Consider the following 17,684-nt stretch of genomic DNA (forward strand, 5'->3'; position numbering starts at 1 on the left):
TTCAGTGTTGTTTGTACCATGGTATATCTATGTGACGAGGGCAGGTGTGTGTGTTGCTGTTTTACTATTTTTTCATGGATAAAGTAGGAGAATTAGATTTGGTGAGTTCTGAGGTCTTTCTACATCTAACATTCTATTGAAACTGAACATGTCAACAGCAGGACGATAAACACAGAGACAGGAAAGGAGTGAGATGGTAACCTGAGGAGAGAAGGTGTTGACTCCTCTCCCTTGCAGGTCTCCCCGGCCTATCTCAGGGTGGTGAGATGCTTCCCAGTTTCCCTGATGTGCCCCTGACTCTCTTTGTCTCCAGTGTTTGTGTACAATTCTCCCCCACTTCCACCTTACTGCCCTTCCCTGTCTCTATGGTGTAGTTGGGACTTTTCAGGACGATGCAAGAGTTATTGATGAAACCTGGGATATACTTTTGGGGGTTTTTAAAATTCTATTTCCTAGGATTTGCTTTTGCTATTGTTTCAGATTTACTAACTATGAAAATGATTTATTTGAGCTTTTGGGTTGTATGTTAGTGATGATGATAATCATGATGATGATACTCACGAGGACTTCTCCCTAATATGCTCAGCTGTACTTAATGCTACGAGTCAGTTAACCCTCATGACAATACTGTAAGAAATTTACTTTACTTGTAACCATATTTCTGATTCAGGAAGGGTGAGTAATTTGCCCAGGCTTTACACATAAGCAAAGGAAAGCTAAGATTCAGTCCTAGGTAACCATTCTCAGATGCCAATGGCTCTTAGACACTGGGTCTTATTGCATTTCCTCTAAGGCAGATATGATGTATTTTACTCCCTTTTGTATACCCTTTAGAATTGGTGTAGCACTCAAGGAAAGCATACTTTGTGTAGAATTGAATTAAAGAAATATACTCAATCCAGACGCCGGAGCAGAGCATGGCTTTCTGACCATGTTTTCCAGGTCTCAGGTCTCTTGGGGGACAGAACCTGTACCCATAGCACACTCAGGTATGCATGCTGAGCAGGGACACATTTATGGTCAGAAGGTGCCCACTTCCTTGCTGTGTGATCTTGATGAATAAATTCCATCTGGCAGTTTCTAGTTTAGCAAATCAAGGTTGGAGTTAAGCAGCTCCCATTGAGTTCTGAAGCAAAGGCTTCCTTACCACTTGCACAGAAGTACAGATGAGCTAATATGCGAGCCAAGTGGGGATTGGCAGAACAGATGGCACAGAAGGTCACCGAGCACTGTACTCAGTTATTAGAACAAAGGAGCCTGCAAGGTTCTGTTTGCCTGAGTACTACTGACTTATTTTGGGATACAGGAGGCTTTTTCAATTATTAAGAGCATATGACACAAGAAAGAAAGATCAATGTTTATGTTCCTAGCTCAATATATCTATCTACCTTATTGGAGGTGTGTGTGTGTGTGTGAGAGAGAGAGAGAGAGAGAGAGAGAGAAAGAGAGAGAGAGAGAGAGAGAGAGAGAGAGACATAAGAAAGTTAATTCTTTTTATCTTTCTTGCCATGGTACAAAATCAGTATCTTCCTGATGGGATAAACATCCCATTTAGTGCATAAAATATATTGTTTATTCATTATACTTTCTCATACCATAGCTATCTGACAGTCATATTCCTGGCAGTACCACCATCTGGAACACACACACACACACACACACACATACACACACACACACACACACTTTTAGGGATAATTGAGCCCAGTTGCCTTACTTAGTAGATGAAGAAACACAGCCTCAAGAGACTAAGGGGCCTAGCCAAGGATTAGGCAAAACTCTACAAATAGGAAACAGCAACTACACAGTTTGAGGACTGTTTACACTGTCCACACTTTGTGACTGTGTTTGAGATTTTTTTTTTCTTATGTGAGGCTTTATGGAGAAGGCAGACTTCCCTGGCCGAGGGGGGTTTGTGGAGCTCTTGAGAAAATCATGTCTGCCATGAGGCCACGGCTGAGAAGCACCCGGGGAAATGGTCTTAAGTAATTCTTTGAAGATGACAGTGGTGTGAACTTGTTCCTTCCTAGGTCTTCTGCTTCCAGGAGGAAAAGCTGCTGACCATGGAAGGAGTTGATATGGGAGAATGTAGAACAGGGAATCTAGTAGCATTCAGTTTGAACAAAACTAGTGACTTTCTGTTCGTTTGTTTGTTTGTTTAACTCAAGGAGAGCCTACTTTTATTCCAACTTCAGATCTAAGGTGATATTGACAGCCATAAATCAGAGAAGGATCTTCTTTCTGCCCGTTGTTTGAATGTAGAACTCAGGCGAACAAAAGAACATCTTGAGTGCTCTCAGATATAAAGAATGAACCCTAAAAGAGTGAGGTGTTTACCCCACTGTCATTGTCACTCCCTGGACACCTGCTGTGAGTGACAGCAGATCTCTAGAGCATGAACAGACTCGTTTGACATTAGTGCAGGGAAAACTGTCAGTGCGAATCAACTTGATGTTTGGCCATTAATTTTAAAACAGCATTTGGTATACAGGAAATACTGTGATCAAGGGGGTTGTTCCTGCAAAGGGTCATGGGAAATGTGAGAAAATGGAGGAAGATGAATAGCTTACATGACATTTGGTCATCTAGGCAGTGTGTCAAGTCTGGGACTTCACTTTTATTTGGCATAATGTTCAATATCATCCTCATTGCTTACGGGGGCACTCGGAATCAGGAAGCGAGGTCATTTAGCCCTGATGACATAGCTAGCAAGCAGTTGGGCCTCCGTCTAGATCTGAGATTTTTCAGCTCAGGATAGATTTTATATGATGCCAGTGTCTAGTCTTCCTCCAGTTGACAACAGAGTGTACGGATTCATTGCTTTTCTCATGGGCTTGACAAAATACCAACAAAGTCAAGGAAGGAGAGTTGTTTTGGCTCAAGTGTGAGGGTACAGCTAAGCATCTTAGCAGACATCCTGTTGTATTGCCTTGTCGGTCCTGACTTAGAGAAGTGCAGAGAGTGAAAGCCACAGGACGAGTTCTCCGCAAATGGTGGCCAGGTTATGCCATGCAATACCTACAGTGAGTTGAAAAATATTTGAATCCAAAAAGCATTTCCTATGCCTCCTACCCACTGAAGTCGTATCTTAATGATGGCACTCCTCAGTGAATGGGCTGTCTACCCTGCCTGTCTCCTCCCTGGCTGGGAGTCAGGACGTTCTACTGATGCTCAGCCCACACATTACCAGCCCCACAGGACATCAAAATGCACTGAATATTCAGATGCATCACTGTATATGGTTTGACACCATCACAAATTGAACCACTATAAATGAAAGAGCATCAATTTACAAAGCAAGAACAAAACAGGTGCACCTAGGAAAGCACAGACCCTCAAAAAGAATGCAATTCCTTCCCTCGTGGGGCACTGTACAATTTGTGCATCGTGAATCTCTTTCTCTCTATATGTACCTAATAGTACTTATGCCTGATTGTGAGAATGGAAAGGCAAAGGAGGTAAATGGTGCTTTTGGCAAGAGAGTTAGTATGTGCAACTTTATATAGGTTCTTCACACTATGAAATGGTGTCTTCATAGTACCAAGTGCCACGCAAAGATAACAGGACATTCAGTGTGGCCTCAAACTGAAGGGAAGAAAGAGACAGGGTTCTAGAGGGAGGTGGTTTTCACTGTAAAGGATGAAGAGGAGTAAACATTTTCCCTGTTCATGACCACCCAGCTCTTTCCATTGCCAGTGGTAGCTGCCTTGGCACCCTGAATCCTTTTCTTCCCAACAGAACCGCAAAGTCACTTTGAGATGCCCCATGGCGGTGCATGGCCTTCCATCTTGGATCCTCCTTTTTTGGTCTCTGCTCTGCTTTCTTTCCACCATTCTCGTTTGTGTGCTTGATTGCTCTCCAGGCCTCACAGCCGCACCCTCTCTGACACTGACTTAATACTTCCCAAGGTTCAGGCTCTTTAGGTTGGACCCAGTGCTGGTCTGGGTTAGTTCCAGTTAACCTTCACTCTCACCGGCTGCTATTCTGGCACTGCCTCTGCCAATCCATCACTCTGCCAAAAGGAGAAAGGACATTTTAATGTTGGAAGAAGGTAGAATTGGAAACACTATGTGCCCCAGCAGTGTAGCAGTTTCTACAGGGCAGAAATACAAGGAAATAATGACATGGATAGAGATTCTTGGCTTGAAACCCTAAGAGCAGTTTCTGAGGGTGGCCACCTGATGGCTTCTCTCATGTCAGGGCAAACACCAATTCTCATAAAAGCATTTGGTTAAGCCCATCAGTGAGAGAGGAGATTGAATAACTCTCCTCATTTACACGAGTGCTTCATGTTTAGCCCTGAAGAATGACGATTCTAATCTAGACAAGAGGTCAGTGTGCAACTGGCCAGGCTTCTCAAATTCCTGTCCCCTGGGCCCTCTTCTTGGAGTCTTCTCAGCCCCGTTCTTGTGGGAACCAGTAACAGTTGTCCCTCTGTGAGGGTGTGACTATAATGAGGAGTTATTGGAAAATATGGGTGGAAAGCTGCAGAGAGAATCATACGAATCAACAAATCAACAGGAAAACAGATACACACACCCCATACAGAGGGACAAAATACATGACTCACGGGGCAGAGACACCCCCACTCAGTGTTTCCTTTCAGACTACAGAGTGCCGTAAGGTGGGTGTCCTCAGAGCTTCCGAGGAACACCTGGCAGGTGAGAGATACAGGTTTGATTTAAAAACCTGTCCATGCTCTCCAGGATCCCCCCGCCCCCCAATGGTTGCTTTCTTTAAAATGAACTGAACAAGCCTACACTATTAGCACGTTCTAGGTTAAATCTGTCTCTCCTATAACTATAACGGAGACCGTTGTCCTTTTCCTAAAATCTGTTCAAGTGGTTTTGTTTTTGTTTCTGTTTTCTGAGACAGGGTCTCCATAGGTAGCTCTGCTGTCCCAGACCTCACCATGAAGCCTGGCCTGGCACTCCCAGATCCTCTTGTCTCCATCTCCCAGATGCTGGGGTTAAAGGTTTGTGCCACCAGATCCAGCTTGTGTTCAGTGTGTTTTCTTTTCTGTTTGTGTGTGTATGTGTTTGCACTTATACATGTATGTAAACTGGGGGCCAATCTTAGTTGTCTTTGAGGCATTCACTGTTTCTTTTGAGACCGAGTCTCTCAGAGGCCTGGAACTCACCAAGTAGACTAATTGGCCACTGAACCCAAAGCATTCTTCTGAGCTCTGCTAAATTCTCAGATACCAAGGGCATGCCACCACACCAGGCTTTCCACTGGGGCTCAGGGGGTCCCAGTCAACAAAGTCAGCATTTTAATGAGTGCACTATCTCCTCAATCCTGTTTTTATTTCTCTTTCTGAGACAGGGTCTTGCCATGTCTGATGTGTAGTCCTGGCTGGACTAGCACTATCAATGAGGACCGAGCTTGCCTGGAACTCTGGGTGATCCCCCTGCCTCTGTGTTCACAGTGCTTACATAAAAAGAGTGTGCTAATAATGTAGGCTTGTTCAGTTCCTCTAGTGTTCTCTGAGAAAATAATTGGTAAGAGTTCCAGGTGAGGGTGTATATTCAAATCCCATGAGGCCACTGAGTCCTGGTGTGTGTCCTTCCCTATGTGGATTTCCCATCCACGAGTTCCCAGGAGGGCTTTGCATGAGCATGCGCTGTAGAGACCTGTTGTTGATAATTAAAATGTCTATTTAAAAACCTGTGTCACACTGCACCTTAATATTTGATTTTCTCTCCGTGAGGCTGGCTTTGGTGTTAATGATTTTTTCATTTTTCTCAGCCACATTTTATGGATTATTTAACTAGCATCTATGGCAGGCTGAGACAAAGGAAAGTGGAGGAGGAAGGTGGCAGCACCGCCCTTCCCAGCCCTTACCTCATGCTGCAAGGTCCTCACACCAAGAGCAGTGCCCGCAGGGCACCCTGAAAGAAATGCAGAGGTGTGTGGCTCACACTCCCTCGCTCGCTGGGTGTCCTTGGTGAGAAAGCCTGGCCTCTTCCTTCCTTCCTGCTGCTGACTGCCTGTAAGATCTCTTCTCATTCTCCTCAGCCACCTTCAAGTTCCTGGAGACAGCGATGAGGACAGCAGTCCTTTCTCTCTACTCCTAGGAAAACTGGAGAATTGCAGAGGCAGGTGGATCCCTGAGTTCGACGCCTGTCTGGTCTTCAGAGGGAGTTAGCCAGGGCTACACAGAGAAACCCTGTCTGGAAAAGCTAAGAATAAAACACGACAAAGAACTGCAAAATCACTATATTGAAATTACATACATATGATCACATATAGATGCATATATAGTCACACACGTATATATGTGTATATGGACACACACACACACACACACACACACACACACACACACACACACCAAGGAAGTGTGCTAGTTAGTTTTTGTCATCTTGACCCGAGCTAGGGAAGAGGTATCTTTAGTCTAGAATGTGTCTTCATCACACCGCCCACCAGGAAAGCCTGAGGGATGGTTATCTTGGTTATCGATCAGTGTGTGAGGGCACATCCCTCTGTGGGCAATGCTACCCCTCACTGGGTCCTGTATTACAGAAGCAAGGAGGCTGAGCAAACCATGGAGAGCAAGGCTGTAAACAGCGCTCCCTCATGTTCTCTGCTTCAGTTCCTGCCTCCAGGCTCTTGCTTGGTCTCCTGACTAGACTTCTCTCTAGGAGAGACTGCCATGGGGACAGGTAAGCCAAGGAAACCCTTCTTCTCCAAGCTGTTTTGGTCTTGGAATTTCTCACAGCAACAGACAGCAGACCAGAACAAGAGGAGATGAAGCATAAAATGTGTTACCTGACCCATTTCCCCTCCACAGCATCCACACTCATAGGGCAGATGAGGGTCCCTTCCCAGGGTTGCATATTCAGGACATTTGGACCCATCTGTGACACACAGCTACCATTGCCACTGTGGCATCATATAAGATAGTTTCCGCTCTTAAATCTCCTGTGGTCTGCCTAGTCATCTATCCCAGAACCGTCACCATCACATAGCTTATGTAGTCTTCAGCATGGACTTCTTTTGGTTGTGAGTGTGAATTCACATTATTAAACGCGTATTACATGAGCTTCAGAACTCTCTGCTATGTTCTTTTGTTTCTCCCCCTTCGGCTTGGCTTTAAATGCACACTGCGTTCAGCTAACAGCTCTGGTCACATCCCTATGTTGTATCGGGATGTTTTCAGCTTGTTTGCTACCTGTCTCTCCCACCAGAACTCCAACTTAGTGAGAATGGAGTTCCGGTCTGTCTTGGGCCCAGGTGTTGTCACCATAACTAGAACAGTGCTTCTGCGTAGTAGGTGCTCAGCATTTACGCTGTAAGAGCTACACGCAGTGTGACCTGAACAGCAATTCCCTTTGGCTCTCGTCATCTCTCCTGCTTGGTTTTTAAAGGTGACAAACTCTTTTATTCACTTTGCTCCAGATTTCCAGATTCTGTTCAGGGGACAAAGCAGAAATTCATGTTAAGTCACCGAGTCTGGGAATTATTTCTTGTTCACCTTTGGCTTCTGAAGCTCCGTGGGTTGTCCTCTGAATTTAATGGGCCCCAGGTGAAAGGCAGTAGTCTGAAGCTTCGGTGGGAATCATTCACACAGCAAGAGAGAGAGAACGAAGGTAGTAGAAAATGATGAAGGGAAAGTGGCAGAAACGTAGATTCTAACATTTATTGAGTCGTGCATTGTATTAAACACTGTTTATAATATAAAAAGTGAATTAGGGGACAAATCTGATATAAAATGGGCAGGCACACACAGCACACAGCACCACAGGGATGAGGGCTTTTCTATGGATGTTTGACTCATTTACCAAACCGTAGTCTGATCAAAATATAGGCTCGTTCTGGAGAGAAATAATACAGACTCTGCTTGTGGCACAGTGGTGCCCCTGGGGGCACAGGAAGGCCCACAATTTCATTATTGGTTTTGTAAGTAACTTTCTTTAGTGCTAACAGACTTTCTGGGAAGGCCAAACAAACTGAAGCTGAGTTAATGTTCTCATTAAAATGTTAAAGAGGCCTTATTCATGAACGGACTGGAGCTGTGCTTGCTTTATCCTTGTAAACTCTGAAAATCTGTGGTGATCTCTTACAGAGGGTTCCCCTGGGTCCTCTGTCACCAAAAGCTTTGCTTAAGCAGGGCTTAGCAGCCCCTGGGCGTGGAGAAGTTGATCCCCTGTACTGTCTTCCAGGGGATAATGGAGATGGGGTGCCTCCTCCATCACTTTGCTCTCTTCCAATAGAATCTGCTTGGATTGAGATGAAAGTAGAAGATGTCTAGAGATGCTGAAAAACTGGTGAAGCCAGGCAGGTGTGGATGACGGTTCTTCCTGACTCTGCCATACCTCAGCATCGAGGTTTAAAAACTGTAGTAGGACTTTGTAGATAATGAGTGTAGATGCCAACCAAAATGCAGATTTTATTTCTGGGGGTGGGGGGGACACAACAACGTTTCCCAGAGTCTTTATCGTCAGAGTCTTTATTAGTCAGAGCTTCTTGAGGGGAATAAAGCAGGGAGGAGCCGGTGGCATGAATATCAGGTTAGTCTTGCTTTACTCGGCTTGTAGGTGATGGCCATGTCGCCCAGGTAGCGAGCAGCTGATCATCTCTGGTTTGATTTCCACTGGGCTGAAGGTCTTGCCCCACTTGCTGGATGATTACAAATGCGGGTCTCATGCTCTGCACCTTTGACATAAGTGGTACATGTAGTTTCTAGGCAAGGGTCTAAAGTAGCATAGGGGGAGAGAAGTCTAGCCTAGGTTCATGGCTGATGTTCCTCAAGCAAAAGACACAAAAAAGAAAGATATAATTTTTTTTTTAAAGTTTGTATGTCACAATGGAGAGACTTCATACCATAGTGACCTGAAACAGTTGTTAAGCAGATGGAGTTTGATGTTACTTGTTAAAGAAATGGGTAGTTGTGGAAAAATAGGTTTGGGCAAAGCAGTATGATCTACTGGCAATTAATGGGAAGGGGCGTACAACTGCATAAGCTGCTCATGGACACACCCAAAGTCCTCGGTGTCCCCATTTCTTTGGCTCCTTTCATTTGGGCTTACTTCTCACATGAGGATCTCCTGGTCTGCTTCAATAGGTCAGGAAAATCTTTTCCAAGTTCTAGTAACCAGATTCAGATAAGAAGGGCAGGAGGAATGATGGGGGAGACCTTCCTGCCCTGCACTGTTTTCTCAAATGCAGTGTCAATATACCTGGGGGGACTGTGCTCCCAACCTATTAACTGTAAGTAAAACTGATGAGTTTTAAATATTTAATTCCACCTAGATCACACTAGTGTTGAAATATGCATGTCCTAGGAGCGTCCAAAACATTTTCTTTTTAAAAAAGAGAACTTTTTATCCACGTGAGTACTGGGCATTTATAAACTTTCCGGTGTGAGAGCCAGAGACACTGTGGGTTATGACAGATGATCCCGAAAGGTGGTCGACTCTCTCAGCTGCTGCATTGCTTTGGTGTAGGGGTTCGATGCTTCCAGCCCAGCCCAGTGACAATAAGGGTGTTAGCCTTAAGAAGAACCTCCAATAATTTCTGTGGAACACCCACCGATGCTGCGAAATAAGAAGCATGCTTTTAATTACAGAGCAGTTCAGAGTAGCATGTACCAACCTTGCAGGTGGGTTCTTTGCCTCTTGGTTGATTGACAAGGAGTGTGTCTTGCAGTCCCTGGGTTACTGCTCACCTGGCCCCTGCATCCTGAGTGTGGCCTCTCACGGTTCTGTCAACGGGTCCCTTATTATCTACTGATTATTCACATCTCCTCCCAAAGTAGGGATCCAGAAGTTGACGTGGTCTGTGGAGCAAGTGCATTCTGGAGAGTTTTCTCCATTGACTAGAAAATGCCTGTGTGTGGTGTTCAGTGTGTGGTTAGTCCCCTCCTCCCTGTGAAGAAACATAGCTGTGTGATGAGACTAGAAAACCTGAACAAATCACCATGGAAACACACAGGATTTAGTAATGTTCCACAGTGTATCAAGTATTATTTGATAACGTTTGTCTGCTTTTTAGATTTTTTTTTCATTTTCAATTTTTTTTTTTTTTTTTTTTTTTTTGGTTTGAATGTTAGTTGTCACATCTGACTGCTCAGTGCCCCTGCCCAAAGCAATATTTCCCACTCTGGTGCAAGTTGTATTCTTGATCCTGTGTTGTGTTTATAATTAGATGACGGAGCCAAAAACCCAAGGCAAGTTTTCCAAGACCATCAGTTTGAATTTTAGTATTTTCCTCAACTAGGCTATCTTAAAACTTAGGCTGACCAGTGTGTCGATTGCTTGGTTTTGAACTCATTTGTCATCAGATGTTTAGGGATCATAACTTGTGCCAGGGGTGTGTACTGCGTCCAGGGACTGGGATTCAAAAGATCAGCAAACCAGATTCTGTCTGAGCTTTACTGATAGTTCACAGGTTGAATATAAAAGAATGAACTACTTAAAGAAAATCAAAGTTGCTTCTTAGCAATTTAAGGACTATAGGTGAGAGTGCCAAATCTCAGCCAGTGCTATGGGGTTCTCGTTAAGTGCGTTTGATATGAGATGCAGTACCGGGCATTTCTGTATCGTGTACCGCCTTCATCTATTTATTAAGCTGTATCCTTGGAAGGCTTCCTGATGAGACAGCAAAGGAGGCTTCCTGTGTGCTGTATTGTGTCTTTGTCAAGCAGCACTTCTTGAGCTCTTGCTGGTGTCATTGAGATGCCTTGCACAGGGTTATGGGGCAAGCTTCCCTCATCCTAGGAGGGTCTGGGGTCTACATAAAGAGAGATGAGATTAAAGATAGGATTACTCTCATGGTACACTTGGGCAAAGGCAGAGAGTAACTGAAACCCTTTGCTTAGTATATGTCACCTTCTTCCTGCTTTTTAGCACAAATAGCTAAATATTCTAGATTTGTCCCATATTTTTAAATGCCAAGAAAATGCTAAGGTGTTGCATTCTTCTAAAATCTCCCTGCCTCAACTGTTGACCTGGAACAGGTTAGGAGGTTCTGAGAGGTCCACGTGTTATGTTGATATAATAGAAGAATCCAGCATTGTCCCTGTCACTGCTAAGCTCTGTGTTCTGCTGGGCTGGCTGCACGCTAATAGCAGCAGCTAAGCTCCCTGAGAGGAAAGGGGGCATAGAAGAAGAGAACAAAAACTGGGGATAGCAGGGGGAAAGGAGAATGTGGAAAGGATGCACAAAGGATGTCTGATGTTCCCACTTTCTCTCTCCTCTGTTCACAGAAAAGACATGGTAACAAAGCAGTCAGTTGAAGGCGAGGTGGGGGGGGGGGGCTGTAAAGAGAGACCAAGGTAGGGATAGGAGGGCAGCTGGGGTGGAAAGGGAACCAGCGAAGCCTCAAGAATAAGTGAGGGGGAGGGAGAGATAAGAACTATTTAAATGCAGGAAACAGAGATGGGTACGGAGAGGGGAGTGCACGCTTTGGTCATACTGAGAGCCCTCAATCGCTCCCAGTGGTGCACCTAGCAAATAGCCAGTGTCCCTCTCGGAGGACATTTTCCTGACTTTTGTATTAACTTTAATGCGATTCCCTTTATGGCGCCTGTATGACTGGCTGAGGTTTCATTGACACTCTCTGTGATCAAATGGCACAGAGGCACAGTTCTGTTATCCCTTGCTGGGTGCCGCAGACTTCTGAGCCCGTGCTGCCCGCATTTGATGTTTGCGATTCCTACTTGTCTACAGGTAGGAGAGTTAAAAGGGGGGAAAAGCACACCCCAGGGCTGCCACGGGTACGGCTCATGCATACAGATATTCAAAGAAGCTGAGAGAGACATAGACTATCACAGTCCAGGATTTTCTCGAGTCCCAAAGACTCTTTCCTTTCTGGTTTGGTTACATGCCCTGACATTGCCGTACACTGTCCCTTCTGCAGGGTCTAATTTTTGTTATAGGATCCACCGCAGCATGCCTTCCAGACAGCCCACACTGGGCAAGGCACTTTCCAAGCAGACACGCATACCAAAAGCATAACTTTCTGTTAGAGCAACCATGCCATGCTACAATTTTTGTTTTCCATCTTTTGACTCTTTGAATGACATTGCTTTTTTTGATGTTGCTCCTAGTTAATCTATGTGTCCTGGGAAAGGAAGGGGGTTTAGGCAGCAGCAGAAGGTTTTGGAGGGGTCAGGAGGCCATTTGTCCTCAGATTTACATACTTGCCTGTAAGGAACTTGTGGGCTTCAAATCTGGGACACTCCATACTCTGGTCCTAGGAACCACAAGCATGATGTTTGAGGGACTTTAAAACCGAGCTCCTCAGGTTTCAGAGGCCATCCAAAGGCCTCATGCAACTGCAGATCCTAATGCTGTATGTCTTTCAATGGGTTCTCTCTCCAGGCTGATCTTATTGCATACAGACCATGCTCAGAAAAAAAGAGGGCTTTGAAATCCTACCTGGGAAATTGAGTTTTAGCCTGTCTGTCTGTCTGTCTATCTATCTATCTACCTACCTATCTATCTATCTATCTATCTATCTATCTATCTATCTATCTATCTGATTTATTATTATTATTAATTATTATTATCATTTGCATCCCCCACATTAGGTACTACTGAGGCCCTGGCTCTAACACCAGACTCAATGTGACAAACTTTAACAAGGGCTACTTTAAAGCAGAAATATTCTGAGAAAGATTGACAGCTTACAGGCTATGTTTATGGTGAGCCCTTCACAGTTATTGATTGTTCCCAGGTTAGCATGGTGCAGAGCCCTTCCTCAAGGGCATTCAGTTGGAATAGGCCGGGGATAGAAAGGGCGACATTCAGCTCAAGTTCCTCATGTGAAACCTTGCATCTGCTTACACATGTTCCATCAGCTTGGAAATTGATGTTTGAAGTTTCTTCTAACAAGATGGCCTTTGTTTTACAGGTCCTTGACAGCCAACATGATAAAGTATTGACAATACGCGGAGGAGAGAGAGAGAGACTCACATCGCTCAGGTAAAGCCATGGTCTGTGGGACACAAATGATGAGCAGGACTACGTCAGGATGTCACTGTATGGGAACTGACTCCATCCCACGGCCCTGTGTCTTTCTCTTAGTATATGTCGCACAGTGGTGTTTGTTTCAGGGGTCAGTGATATAACTGACCCCCAGGGCACATCTGCAGGAGGAGGCCCTGCAAACCAAATGTGCTGAAACCCAACAGCCACGAGAGACCATGGACCATTTTCTACAGAGTAAATGTAGAATTTTTGCTATTTTTCCTCCTTTTTACTTTATCAGAAATCTATCTTTTCAACATTAATGTAAATATGTAAATACTAAGACTTCAAATTAAGGTCTTTTTCTTTGCCTCATTATCTGAAGTTGTACTTCTTAATTTCCTTTGATTTTTAATTTTTTTTCTAGAGGCATGCCTCATGACTTTGATTCGCCCAAACAGGTCACTAAGATTAGTTTTCCATTAACTTTGGCTGCCTTCTTTTCTTTCTAATCATCTTTTCAGAGGATTAGACGTCCCCACTGGAGACAGACCATCTCTTTCTCATATGGCCTTTGTAACTCCGACATAGATGTAAAGATCAGGCTAGCAGAACCGAGGCACCGGTCAGAAACGACCCCCATCTAGAGCCCAATTGACCATGGCGGGTTTTGTGGTTGGGTTTGTTCTTTGATAATCTAGTGTGTGTCACTGTTTCAGATCTTGATACTGTGCCCACAATCAAGGTGTGCTCAGGGTTTCTTGTTGGTTTTTGTGGTTGGGTTTGTTCTTTGGTAATCTAGTGTGTGTCACTGTTTCAGATCTTGATACTGTGCCCACAATCAAGGTGTGCTCAGGGTTTCTTGTTGGTGTTGTGAGGAAGGCTAAATTCCAGCTGGAGATTCTAGTATGTCAGGCATATCTTGGCTTATACATGGCACCTTCCGCTCACTTCCTTTCCCATCATATTCCTTCTATGCCTGCCTATCTCGGGGTGATCCTAATGACCCACTCTTAAGTTCATCTTCAGAGCCTTTCCTACCTGTTCTAACTTCCAAATAAAGACACGGAGACCTTACATTTATTATAAGCATTGGCACTATAGGTGGGTTGATATTCTAACCCTCATCTATTCTAACCCTCTATGGCTATCTACTACCCAGACATGTGCTCCTTTATCTGACATCTTAGTCTTGCCCTGGCTGCTGCTGCTCCATCAGTGGCCTCCTGAGGATTCCCTCCCCCCGCCCCCCCCCCCCCCCCCCCCGGCAACCTGCTCATGACAACTCTTCATGGAGCACCCTCATGGCAAATCTCTTCTCCTTCTGGTCCCTCACCAGGGACCCCTCTCACTGGGACTGGGCGTCCTCTCTCCTCTGGCCAGCCATTGGCTGATCAGCTCTTTCTTAACCAATCAGAGGTGACGGTGAACAATTTTTACACAACACTGAGACAGGAGATGCCTGATAATGTCAATATCAAGACTGCGACTAGATCTTTGGTCACAGTAATCAGTGTCTGAATACACAGTGCACAAAACCATCCCCCAGCAAGGGCCCCACTTCTAAGGCAAGTCACGTTCATATGTGTGGGACTTCTGATTTTTTTTCAGAGGGACACAATTCATCTTTACTACTGTCCAAGGGAATACTCTTGGTATTCCCAAACATGTTTAACACCCTGCTTGCTTCTTAATATTTATGGAAGGAGGGAAAGACCACATTGATCATGACCAAATGGAATCAGGAAGAGCAACTCGCGCATTTATACAAGAGGTCTGCGGGCGTCACACCCACCCTCAGCTAAGGTGAACTCTGTTCAGTATAGTCCAAGTTACACAAGCCTGTAAACAGGCAAGATGCCGCTTTGGAAAAGTTACATAGCAAGTGAGTTTTAAAATGCATGTATAGCTCCTGGCAGGAGTGGTCCTTGCTTCTCTGCTGGCGTCCAGTCTGAACCATCCATTTGCATACTGCCTCCACCAGCCCCTCGAGGTATCTTTGCAGCCAATCCAGCGTAGTTTAAATCATGGCTGGGCTATTCTTCCTTTGCAGATGTTTCACTTTGCGCTCGTTAAGTCTAATGTGCTGTTTCCTAGCTCTTAATTCATAAATGCTATCCTGAAGTGAAGCTGCCCTCACAGCATCTTCTCCCCTTTCTATGCCTCTTCAGCTCAAATTACCAGAAGCCACCCTTTTAGCATTCAGGTACGGGCATTGGTCAGACATTAAGACACTGATCCTCAGGTAGAACGTAATGGCTCTGTTTATTCTTAGAGCTGTTTGTTTGTGAAATCTTCACATCCTCTTAGCTCAGTGCTTTCTGTCCAAGTCTGCTGGTGTAGAAAAAAATTAGCTGCAAGAGCTAGGAGGAAGTCTCCGGCAGAGAAGAGTAGAAGGCTGGGGGGCAGAATTTTCTCTCTGGTATGAGTGGACAGGTTGGGAGACCTGTGAGTTCTCTTATGCTCAGGATGAGCGCTGTATGGACCTGTTTTTAAGATGGTAGACCATATCTAGATATGAAAGGTCAGATCCAGGCTCAGGGTTCCTGAATGCCTACCCCGTGGGCCCATTGGAACCACTTCCGTGCAGGCATTTCGAGCCCACGGGAGTTTCCATGGTCCTCGGGGTGAAGATGAGGATGAGTCTGCCCCATGGCAAGTCTTGGTTCCAACAGAATTGGATTTCGAAGCTGGGGAAGGTAGTGCAGTGTGAAATGGTACTACAGATTCATGTTAGCCTCTTCCCTACCAATGTGTGTCTTTAGGAAGTTGGTAAATCATACTATAGTTATTTATGGTGCATGTGATGTGTCCCACCAAATGACACCGAAGAATGCACAGCTTCATCTGGCCTCCACAGCTGCTTTCTTCAAGACTTTACTGCCGTTGGTTTATGGGCTTCCGTAGCGTTCCTTGCGCACTTCCCTTGTTTGGTTGGTTGAAATGTCTAGAAGGCTTCCTTAAAGTGAAAACAGTCAAATTTGCTTTAGTGATGCCATCAGGGTGCTGGTGGGATTGCCCTGTGTGGCTGCATGCAGAGCGGGGTAAGTAGGTACAGGCTGGTTATTAGTCTGACAAGCTGGGTGGTGAAGGACCGCACTGGGCACTACTGAGGCAGCAAGGTTCTAGCAGTTCTCCTTTTAATAACTAAGTCACTTCCTGTGGGCCTTGGTACTCCTCTCTTATGGAAATAGCCCAGCAACAAAACTCTAGGCCCCTCTAGCATTTAAACCCCAGCTGTCTTTATGGTCCAGTCTTTGCTACTGTTCTGCATTCTTCAGTTTCACTGATCTAAGTTGTGAGAACTTGGACATAGGACAGTCAAGGGATACTAATATTTGTTGATAGCTCAGATTTTAAAAACTGAGTATTTTTTATATTTTTTATATATTTTATATTTTATATATTTTTTATATTTTATATATATTATATTCATTTAGTTAATGTTTAATTTGGTGGAGTTTAAAACACGAACCTCTTAAAGGCTATTTATTGTATTACAGAAAGTATCCTAATTTAAACAGGTGTTTTGTTTCGGGGTAGGGCCTCTCATGTAGCCCTGGCTGGTCTTGCACTTGCTGAGTAGGACAGGCTGGTGCTGTAGACAGAACGAGTGCTTTGGCTTCCTGACAGGCTTCCAGCTGTCAGGCACACATCATATTTTGCGTCAAGTTTTTAATCAAAGCTTCTTATGAAAAATTTTGCTCATAAATACGTTAAAAATGGGAACCAAAGCAGGTACTTTTTGTGGGTTCGTCTCTCTCCCATGCACCCTCTTTGTTTCATTTAAAAATCTATGAACTAAGTGATGCTGAGCTGGAAAATTAAAAACGGAGGAGAAGAGCAGCGGAGGGCTTCTCGCAGGGAGCTCAGACAGCTCAGAAGTTTGCCAGTCTCCTCCATCTCTTGCTCTTTCTTGCGTGTAGCTAGCACAAGGGTTTGTCCAGTTCCTGGAATTCGTGTTTTACAGACTCCCTTGCCACTCTCCCCTTTCCACATCTCCTCCTCCTCTTCTTGACTCTTTCGAGGCTTTTCTCACTCCCCCTTTCCCCTGCTTTATTCATTCACTTACGCACTGCCTTTCTGTCATGTACCAAAAATTGCTCTGGGAGAAAATGTTAAGCACGCTACCATTCAGACGACGACGGGCAGTCACACAAGAGACGCCGATGTTATGCAGCCATATACAACACATGTTTTCCAGACAGGACGCAGGCCAGTGAAACTGGCTTGAGGGAGTTAGGGAATGTTTTTATAGAGAAGACCATAAAGGAGTGGAGATTGGAAGAATGGAAAGATGCTGCCACGTGGATGAGCATCGTGGAATAAAAACATTCCAGAGGCGAGGAGGTGGATCTGCAGGGAGCGGGGTGGGGGTGGGGGGGTGGGGGGTGGGGGGGATGCTGCCTGTTGTTAGGATATCCCTGGAGCTTACAGAGGGGAGGGCAATGGATGAGGCTCTATAGGATGCTGGAAATCAGATCTTGCCAGGTCCTTTAAACACAGAGATGAGCCTGCCTGCTTATCTCATGATGTACATGGCGGTTGCTTTCCATGCATCCTGCACATTGCAAGAGACTAACAGTTTATAAGGGCATATGTCTTCTTTCTTTATAACCCTCAATCCACTGTTCCCAAAGGTAACCCAGGCTGCCACCTCTCACTGTTAGTCCCTCTATTAAGTCCTGTGCTCAGGGAGACTTGCTGTTTCCCATAGAGCGCTTCCTATATTAGTCCCTCAGCTTCCATTTTCAAAATCTCCCTGTCCTT

The 17,684-nt window shown here is 44.9% G+C and overlaps 1 protein-coding gene across 35 annotated transcripts in view; it reads left to right on the forward strand.

Annotated features, from left to right (window-relative positions):
• The window catches only part of Enox1 (ecto-NOX disulfide-thiol exchanger 1), a 565,516-nt gene that overhangs the window by 99,701 nt on the left and 448,131 nt on the right, over positions 1 to 17,684 (forward strand). For all 35 annotated transcript variants that reach the window (XR_003950851.1, XR_003950849.1, XR_383179.3 and 32 more), the window contains exon 2: positions 12,859 to 12,929. The gene's annotated coding sequence lies outside the window, so the exon portion shown is untranslated. The remainder of the gene's footprint in view (positions 1 to 12,858; positions 12,930 to 17,684) is intronic.

Source organism: Mus musculus, chromosome 14 (genome assembly GCF_000001635.26).
Source record: "Mus musculus strain C57BL/6J chromosome 14, GRCm38.p6 C57BL/6J".
NCBI classification, from domain to species: Eukaryota; Metazoa; Chordata; class Mammalia; order Rodentia; family Muridae; genus Mus; species Mus musculus.